The sequence below is a fragment of the Euprymna scolopes genome, chromosome 23 (genome assembly GCF_053919585.1).
Source record: "Euprymna scolopes isolate OS-2025 chromosome 23, ASM5391958v1, whole genome shotgun sequence".
NCBI lineage: Eukaryota > Metazoa > Mollusca > Cephalopoda > Sepiida > Sepiolidae > Euprymna > Euprymna scolopes.
This window is the reverse complement of record NC_136504.1, coordinates 100,202,517-100,213,144: the sequence shown is the minus strand read 5'-3', so window position 1 is coordinate 100,213,144 and position 10,628 is coordinate 100,202,517.

Genomic DNA, 10,628 nt, shown 5'->3' with positions numbered 1-10,628 from the left:
GGACTCAGTACAGAACCTGGTGTTCTTTCACTTGCAGTTCTTTCCAAGAACTTACTGGAAAAGGAGCTGCATTACAATGATGTATCAAAACAGTGAATCGATGGAGACCACTAGAACTACGAGTCAAACAAGCTGGAAAAGACAATTCTCAATTGTCATAGTAGTATTTGTAAAAAAAAAAAAAAAAAAAGACTGAGACTAGCTGTTAAAATTTTTTTGATTACTGATGTGGGTATAACCTCAATGATTCCAACTTACAGTTAGGACAATCACCAATCGGAAGCCTTCAAATTTATTAAAAAAATATCAAATTTTGGATTCAATTCTGTTTGCCGCCATCTTTGTTACTAAAAGAGACCCATCACATAAGAAAGGTTGTGTGCGAAGATAACCAGGTTGGCTTGTGGTACTCACGTTAGCCTGGGGTCAAAGGGCCCAGGCGGTGTCTGCTTCCAGCCAGAGCAAAGAGAAAGAGAGCGAGCTTGTTGCTTTATAGTTTTTATCCCACTCCGCCACGTGACTAAGAGCTGGCTTGTGATTGGGCAAGCCAGGAAGATGGTAGATTTAAATCTCGAGTCGCGAGATTTCGACCCTGCCTGTGATTGTAGCAATTTTCGATTGCTACAGGTGCTAACGAGAAAGGGCAAAGCCAATGAAATTATAGGTACATATCTGCACCTTATCAAGAACCCAAATATGCCAACAGTACTTCAAACACAGTCCGATAGTAGATTTGCAAAGGTAGAGAATAACCTCAGTGCGAAAAAGGGGGTTTAAAACGATAGAGAAAAACGACTTTACAAGAAAGAGGAACAGCAATGGATTTGATATATGAACTCCAAAAAAATATTTGATGAGAAAGAAAGACCAAGACGCTTTAGAGTCCATTTCTCAATAACAGAACTATCCATAAGAATCCTATTATATTTTAGGTAAGATTTTTTTTTGGGGGGGGGGGGTATTTGTTTTCAACAACTATTTTTTTTATTTTTTTTTATTATTATTAGCATATAAGAAAATACAAAGCTTCCTGCGCAACACTTCTAAGACACAAATGAAAAGCAATGGACTCAGTACAAAACCTTTACTTTAACATCAAAGCCATCATTAAATGTATTGTTAATTGTAACTTGACTTTGACCATTTTTGTAGATTGCTTGAACAAAATTCACCGACTGCTCGCTTGCTACTAATTTAAGCAAAACACGCCAGACAACATCTGTTGACACCCTGCGAAAAGCTTTCTAAAAATCCACAATAGCAAGATACAGGCTCTTATTACCAAGATACTTCTCTGTGATTTGATTTAGGATAAATATAGCATGAGTAACACAGCTATAAAACCAAACTGCATTTCATATAGGTTCATCTGATTTCTCATTTACTATTCTATCTCATTAAAAACCGGATCTATCAACTTTAAGCTTCTATAATTACCTCTAACCAGAAGTCCTTCTTTTACTCTTGTTGTAACCCAACCTCTGGGTTGTATTCTGTCGCAATCCTCATTCACGGGACCATAAATGCAACCCAGCAGGAGCCAGGTCATACACACGAACAAGAAAATGTGCACTACCCCTAAGTCTCAGTGGCTATACTTTTAACTCTGTCTAGTGGTGGACCCTTCAGGGGTGACCAAACCTTCACTGGTCACTAGAAAATACTTCTCTGATGCTCAGGGCATGCAAAACGTGCATGACCTTAAGTCTGTGTGGCAACACTTATCTTCAGCTGGCCGTTCGTCATCAGATGCTGGAATTTGGAGTTCCTCCTGTAGATACTCTGATGAATGGTCTATCGCTCCTTTTGGTGTAATGGTTGTGGTGTCGGTGCTGTAATTATCAAACAATTCAAAAATAACTCAGAGATTATTTTTTTTATAAACGAAAATAATTATTCACTGAAATTTACAAAATTGATCGTTCATAAGTTGTAACTCTATATACAAATGCTCTGGGGACTGGCGGCTTCCATTAGTAAAGTTATGGCGAATAACCCTAAGGCTTGTCTCCGCACAGCTTCAAGATAAACTTTGTATAAGGGAAGTTAAATTCTTTGGGGTCTTCCTATTTATGAGCAAAAGCTTTTCAACTTAGTTCTTCTAGTGGTGGTGGTGGTGGAAGAGTCTGACCCTCTCATGCGTACTCTTCGACGCCAGCCAGCAAAAATCCTTCTATTCCAAAAACACAATGGGTTTTTATTGAACCCTAATTCCGACCATCTCCTTCAGATCACTTTTTCCCCTCCCCAGAGATTACTCTTTCCTTTCTCTATCCCATTACTTTATATTCTTTTTCTTTTCTCTTTTTTCTGAATTTTTCTTTCTCTATCTTAAACCATTTTTCTCTTAAAGAAACTATTATCAGCTATGCCCCCCCCCCAATCTTTCTCTCTATACCTCTCTACCTCACTCCTTCTCCAACCAAATATATGCTGTCAATTATTTATTTATTTGTCTAAAGGACTCCAAAGGACATTGAAAAAGGGGATGCCCCCAAAAAGCCCCCCCCCCCCCCACAAAAGGGACGGCCTCTGCAAAAAACAAACAAACAAAAAACACAGTCTAAATCCATCAAAGACCCAGCGCCAAGAGGGTCTGCATAGGGAAAGACCATGAAAAAAAAAAAAAAAACGACTGTCCCCTCAGGAGTACAGAGAGCTGTACTTAATCAAGTACAGGCAATATGTTGATAAAGAGTGCTGGGTGGCTGGGAGGCGATCGAGGACAGGGTTCTGTCCCTTGTTACCTCAGATGTGCCTGAAAATCGCCTCCTGGTGCAGAAAAAGGAAAATATGACAGGGCTCCTCGACAAACTGAATATTCCAGCACTATACATGTACTCAAGGAGACATTCACCAAAGAGGATGCAGAGAAACTCTTTGAAGTGTGGAAGAGTCAAGCTAATGCCCGAATACCAGGGCAAGAGAAGTAGTCGAATGCAGGTATTCAGTGTACCACTGGAGATACCTGCAGAACTCCTGGGAGCTCTCTTCAGCCAGTTTGCCGAGGTGAAGTAAGTGGGGCCCTGTACGAACAATAACCGGCCTACACGTGGGTTGCTACATGGTGGCCATGAGGCTGAAGAAAGAAGGCCTCCTGACAATACTGGCGGTGCTGATCTTCAAGAGCATCAGCATGATGGTAATGGTGGAAGTCCATCGTCCACACCATTGGTTCTGCCAAAAGCAGGGCCATATGGCAAAGAGCTGCCCCAAAATGTCAGCTCTGAGTCAACTAACGCCAAAAGTGTCCCCAGCTCCTAAGACAGCCTTGGCTTCAGAGACCATGCAAGCTGTTGCCACTCCTGCAACCTCAGTACCAACTCCAGCTCTGAAGAAATCCAAAACCGCGAAAGAAGCCAAGCAGAAAGAATGGAGCACGGTGTTGGGCAGGAAACTGAAGCCCACAACCCCTTCGGCCACCGCCCCACCAATAGCTCAACAACTGAAACAGCAACAACAATGCCAGCCCCTGCAACAACAGCTGTAGCCACCATTGCAGAAACAACAGAAGCAACAAAATTTCCCTGCGCTCAATAAGCAGGGGATGAAGAGAAAAATGGAGAGCTCCTCCGATGAGGGGAAGATGGCCATAATAAAAAGCCCTCCTCCTCTGAGCTCAACCAAAAAAGACAAAAAAAGAACAAAAAACGAGGGTGTAGATAAGTTGGCCCATGCCCCCCTGTGAACATGCACTCTCCCAAACAAATGAAACACACACAACCAACTCCCCCACCCAAAACAGCAAGAACACTAACACCAACTTCGCACACACCAGACTCCATACAAATCACCAGAATGCACCAAAAACAGACACCAGCATTCACACACCTATTACTACAGCCCACCTTAGTTGAACCTGAAAGGAGGAGGTGCCAGTCAGCCTCCCCTTCTCATGGAGGAAAAGACGCTAACGTTTTCCCCTCCAAAACTAGGGAGGACGTCTGCAAAACTGCCCCCCTGTCTGTCGGTAGGGACTTGGTATCCCGACAGAGGACCGCCGTCGATTGGGGGTAAGGACGTTGAAATCCCTACAAACTTTCAAGGCGCCCCCTTTGTGATGCCCTGGGTCAGATCACCAGCCAAAAGCCTGGTTTGGCAGATGCTGGAAGCCACGAAGGAAGCCTATCACAAATTCTCCCTAATTAGAAACAATGACCTTTCTCTGGATGAACTTTTGCCCAAATGCAAGGGAAATGTATCAGCATTAGTACATCCGTCACTGTAGGGGCCTTAAAGCTAACATTCCCTCTGGACATCGGCAACATCATGTACAGCCAAAAAGACATCAAAGAACTGGCAATGCTGGAGAATTTTGAAATCGGGAGTGACAGTGCCTAAGGTGATTACATCATCATGTTTCTTAACTTGGCTAATCTTAATGTGAGGGGCTTGAGTTTCTCCAACCAGAGGGCTCGCCTCTGGTGGGACCTCTTGCACCTCTATTTTTTTTTAATTTTTAATTTTTTTTTTATTACATTTTCACACCAAACAAGGCACATTGCAACTTTGTTGTATGGGGTTACTATCAGGGACATAGGCATCAGGGGTACTGTGTAGAGAGTTGGGCAGCAAGATGTCGGTTCACATTGCACTTAAACTTCTGCATGTCAGTACAGTTGGGGAAGCAGGGACCTGGAAGGAAATTCCAAAGTCTAGCTGTCCTGGGGAAGAAACTATTGGAGTAGAAGGCTTTCTTACATCTAGGGATCTCTACGGTGAATGGGGTGGGATTTAGCTGCTTGTTGGGTTTTTCGGGGATATTTACGTCAAGGGGGTACAAGTGCTTGCTGTTCGTCAGAGCATTCACCGTTAAAGTACTTGTAGAACAGGCAGAGGGATGCAACATTTCGTCAATGGGACAGAGATTGAAGTTTAGATGACAGTTCAGGACTTATCAAATTGGCGACTCTCTTTTGAACCTTGTCTAGGAGCGAGAGACTAGTAGCAGATGCACCAGCCCAAATATGACAACAATACTCCATACATGGGTGAATGGTGGCGTTATAGAGGTATAGGATACTTTAGGGTGTTAGTAGCTTTCTAGCACGGTAGAGAGAACCTACCTTTTTCGCAGCGGTCCTGGCGATGCTCTCAATGTAATTGTTCACACTCATGTTTCCTGTGAACGTTAGGCCGAGGAGTTTAAAAGATGTGCTTTCAGATAAAGAGTCATTGGCCATTGCTATTAGTGGTAGAAAAGGTTTTTTGTAATTATTTAAGGAAACAAGTTTAGTCTTGGTAGCATTGAAGGTGACCATCCATTTATGTCCCCATTCCACTACAGATCGAAGGTCATCCTCTAGTGTTTCTGCTATTTCTTTAGATATGTGTTCATTTGTTTTCCTGTCGTGTCTGTTATAGAGCGTGGTGTCGTCAGCATACATACCCATCTCACAGACAATTTTGTCAGGGAGGTCATTTATGAATATTAGGAATAATAGAGGTCCTAAGATACACCCCTGAGGCACTTCCGCATTTATATCATATTGTTTACATGTATGACCGTCGAGGACAACCTGGATTTTTCTCTTATCTAAGAAGGATTTAATTATGTCATGTATTCTTCCAGTGATACCATATGATCTGATTTTCCTGAGAAGACATTCATGCCATACTCAGTCAAAAGCCTTAGATATATCTAGAGCTACCGCTCTACCTTTCCCCGCTTTGTCCAGTGACTGGTATATACGTTCTGAGATTACAGTTAGGATGTCTGCTGTGGAACGGACTTACCTAAATCCATATTGTTGGTCAGTCAGAAGTTTAGCATCTGTAAGGTGATGGACTAGAACTGGGTTAATTATGGTCTCAAATATTTTGGCGAAAAGTAGGAGGAGGCTAATGGGGTGATAATTTACTGAGTCAGTTCTTTCGCCAGAATTCTTGGAAACTGGTACTACAGAAGCAGTTTTCCAGCAGGCAGGAAAGCAAGATTCATTAAGGCATTTGTTGTAAAGTTTGGAGAGAACTGGAACTACTTCGGCGGAGCACTTTTTTAATAGCACAGCCGGGATGAGATCAGGTCCACATGCTTTTGCAGTGTCAAGCTTTCTTATGATAGCATGCACCTGAGAAGGGGTTATTTTCATATTGTCTAGTGTGGCGTCTGTTCACAAAGGAAACTCAGGGAGGGATGATTAGAAAGGTCCAGTGTGAAGTTGGAGGCAAACCGACTGGCAAGCATGTTAGCCTTCTCGGTTGCTGAGCAAACAACCTCATGATTGTTGGATAGTGGGGGAATTGTTGATTGCCCATTATTTACTACACTGTTGTAGATTTTCCAGAAGTCGCGGGTTCCTAATTTCTGTGTTTCGATGCGGTTTTTGGTGGTTTCAGTAAATTCTATCTTAGCTGTCGCTATTTCTTTCTTACAGTTACTCCTGGCATCTATATACTTCATCCTGTTTGCTTTGTTTCTTTTTCTCTCTTACTTTCCCTCTCTGCCCTGCTCTAACCAAGTCTGTCGACCTATTCCACAAATCGCAAAAAATCATCTTGACAAGTTTCCAGAAAAACACATGATTAAATCCAGATCTTTAACTTCCAACATAGACCCCTACTATCATGTCTCCTTTTCCAACATCAGGGGTTTACGTTCCAACCTTCTAGAGGTTGAAACCCAATTACAGGCAACTATTATTCCTAAACATGCTATCTGCTCATCCTTCAGCTAACATTTACGTCTGTGAAGACTTCAATGTTCACAGTGTGGAATGGTCAACCCACTCAAACAAGACAGATGATGAGGGGAGGTTCTGCCACAATTTCTCCATAGTTCGCGGACTCATCTGTATGCCCAATACTAACAGTCAGTATGCAAGTCTCCTAAATCTTTTCACAACTTGCCCTAAGCTATGTTCATCTTCTGTTCTGTCTCCACTGGGATCTTCTGAGCACTCTGTTGTATCAGTTAAAATAAAACGAAATGTAATAAGTCCTGATGTACCTCTCCATCATACAGAATATCAATACTCTCTCGCTGACTGGGATAGCTTCCATTCATTTATATCTAATCTACCTCTGCATTCCATGTTTAGCAACAGACTTGATGGAATGGTTAATTGTAGGTATAAACCATTTCATGCCCTCGAAAAAATTCCAGCAAAATCCTAATAGCCTGCTGTGGTTCTCTCCAGAATGTTCTGCTAATATTGCGCACAGAAATCAATTTTTCCATTGCTTCCAATGTACAGATGTACTGAGACTAAAACCGCTTTCAGGACTGCCAGAAACCACTGTAAAAGAGTAATGAAGAACGTGAGAGAGTTGTATGCTCAGTCCATCAAGTCCAAAGTGGCTGAGCAGCGGCTTGGTTCTCACCAGTTTTGGCAAATAGCAAACAGGATCCTGAACAGAAATGGGTGCTCTATCCCAACTATCATCAATGAACCTGAGATTCTTGTCAGCATCTGACAAAACCAAACTCTTTGCCAAGAACTTTGCAGCTAATTCCACTCTTTGCAACCAAGGCGGCCAACCCCTTGCATTTCCTCCTGTATCAGAAAATTTGCTATGCGACATACAAATATCTGTGTGTGATGTTGCCAAGCTAATCAAAAACCTTGATTGCAGTAAAGCAACTGGCCCTGACGGCATTCCAATTATAGTGCTCAAAAAGCTTCAACCAGAACTAGCTCCCATACTTACAAAGCTGTTTAAGCATTGTCTTAAAGAGAATTGCTTCCCAACACCCTGGAAAATCTCATCAGTATTCCCTGTATTTAAGAATTCAGGTGATCGGTCATCTCTCTCTGAGTACAGACCAATAAGTCTCCTGTGCGTCATGAGTAAGTTGTTGGAATCTGCTAAATAGAGAAGTAGTCAACCATCTCAGCAAATATAGCCTTCTTAGTGACATGCAATATGGTTTCCATTCTGCTAGATCTACAGCGGATGTGCTTACGGTTATATCTCATAGGATTAGCGAAACTCGACATAGGGTTCCTTTCTAGGGCAATTGCTTTTGAAATATCAAAGGTCTTTGATAGGGTATGGCATAAAGGTCTACTTCACAAGATCTCCAGCTATGGTATAATTGGAAATGTCTTTTCAATTATTAAATCATTTCTTTCTGATAGGTTCTTAAGAGTAGTGGTTGATGGGTAGAAATCAGCTCATAGTATTAATGCTGGAGTCCCTCAGGGGTCCATCCTAAGTCAAACTCTCTTCCTGATCTATATTAATGATCTTCCAAATCACATCCTTAGATCATTTGAAGTCATTTTTGCTGACAACACTACCATCTATAGCAGCACATCAAAGGCCGTAAATGACCAAGTTCTCTCTGATTCTCTCTCTGATCTTGAGCATGTGATACAATGGGAAAAGGGGTGGCTGGTTAATTTTATTGCATCTAAAACCAAGCTTTTATCTTTACATCATCAACGCTCTGATCCCCATCTGGCATCAATTGAAATGAATGGCTCTTGTTTTAGGGAGGCTCCATGTTTTGACAAGCTTCTGGGCTTGACCTTTACTCCTGATCTGAAATGGAACACGTACATCAGATCCGCTGGAAAAATGATGGGATTCTTCTATCAATCCAGTAAATATCTACCTGCTGATGCAATACTCTACCTATATAAGAGCCAGGTACATCCAAAGATGGAGTATTGCTGTCACGTCTGGGCAGGAGCTTCTAGGAAGACCTTATTCTGCCTTGACAGAGTTCAGAATAGACTTCGTAGCCTAGTGGGGGATGCCATTTTCTCTTCCCTGCAACATCTTTCTCACAGAAGTGACGTTGCGAGCCTGTCTCTGATGTATCATTATTTTTATGGCAAGTGCTCGTCTGAGCTCCAATCTATGGTCCCCCTTTGCCAAACATTCACTCATTTGGCTGTAAACACTATCAATAATTTCCCCCACTCTTTATCTGTGCCTAAACCTAAATGTAGATTCCATGAACAAAGCTTCTTTCTTAGAACTGCACACCTCTTCCGTTTACCTGCTTTCCAGCTGACTACAATATGGCCGTCTTCAAGTCCAATGTAAACAATTTCTTGATGAGCTATTCCCCTTAAGTAATTCAATTTACCAAATTTACACTTCTAATCATTACTACATTGTCATTTTGACCAATGTATACTCTTTAACCCTTATCCTTGAGTGGCCTCTAGGCCTTGATACCATGATTCCTTTGCAAAAAAAAAAAAAAAAAAAGTGGATGTGGCTGCGCTGTTGTTTTATCTAGGGATTGTCAGGTGCTGACTTGAGATTACAATGTCATCTCAGCATATGGTAATCTCCGGGTAAATGGCGTCTCCTTGCTGGTAAAACGCACCCTATTTGCTGCAGTGTTGTGCATAGGGACCAAGGGGGCAGGCTGACCGTGGACGATGTTGCTGTCAAACAGTCATGTTTCAGTCATCACGGTTCATGCACCTAGCACCGTTTTTTTCCGGTAGCTCTATGCGTTCATCACATGTCCAAAGCAGGTAGTTCTAGTGGGGGATTGGAACGCTATTCTTGACCCCAACATAGATAATGTAGGAGGGGGAGCTAGAGGGATGGAGAGGTGCGAGATGAGCCTGGCTGATCAGATGGCTAGATGCGATCTGGTCAACAGGTTTTGAGTCAAACACCTTGGGAGGGAGATGTTGACATGAACCAATAGCTTATCTTCAAACACCTACCTAGATAGGATGCTAGTCAGAAGAGGCGACCTAGACTTCATAGCATGTCCAAAGTTCCACTGGCTAAGTTATTTGGACTATAAACTAGTTATGACCCTTCTAAAATTAACATAGGCCTAAGCTAGTAGGGTACTGGAAATTGAATACCTCCCTACTGGAGATACAAGACTTCCAGGAACAACTAGTGCTATTCATACAGAGGGCTTTAGTGGGGGTAGTTACAGGGAGTAGATAGTGAGTTAGTCTTAAGGCTAAGATAAGAGACCTGCATAAGATACGCTCTGTGCCTTACTCTAGATAAGACCCAGATGAAGAAGCACCTAGAAGAGAAACTAGCGAGAGCAACGGGGATAGCAAGAGTCAAGAACTAGCTAAGCCGGCCATTCGGCATAAGGCTAGCTGGCTCAAAAAGATCTAAAAAGCAGCAAAGTCAAGCTGCTCCCTGAATACTAGGGAAAGAGAAGGACCCGACACATTGCTGAGGAAAACGGATAGGCATGGCAGGAAAGAACTAGACAATTATAGGCCTATAACTCTGCTAAACGCAGAGCTGAAGATTTTGACCAAGGTCCTATCGAATCGGCTGCAGGTCATTATTGTTGAATTTATTGAACTAGAGCAGAACTATGCCGCGAAGTTGCACCTGATCTGCATGATCTTAGAGGAAGGGATAGAAAATGACATGGAAGCCGGCTGATCAATTTAGATCAGTCCAAAGCTTTCGATAGGGTTGCCCATCATTTCCTGGTATCTGTTCTAGAGGCTGCTAGATTTAAACCAGGCTTCTGCAAATGGATCTCCATACTGTACTGTATGCTGGCAGAAGTGGTACAGGTAAACGGAAAGCGTTTGAAATCTTTTGCCATCTCCATGCGTCAGGGCTGTCTGCTGTCTCCCCTGCTTTACGTATTTGCATTGGAGCTGCTACTTCGCAAGCTAAGGCACAAGGAGACAAGTTCGGTCCTGTGTGGGATCACTGCCTGGTGGATC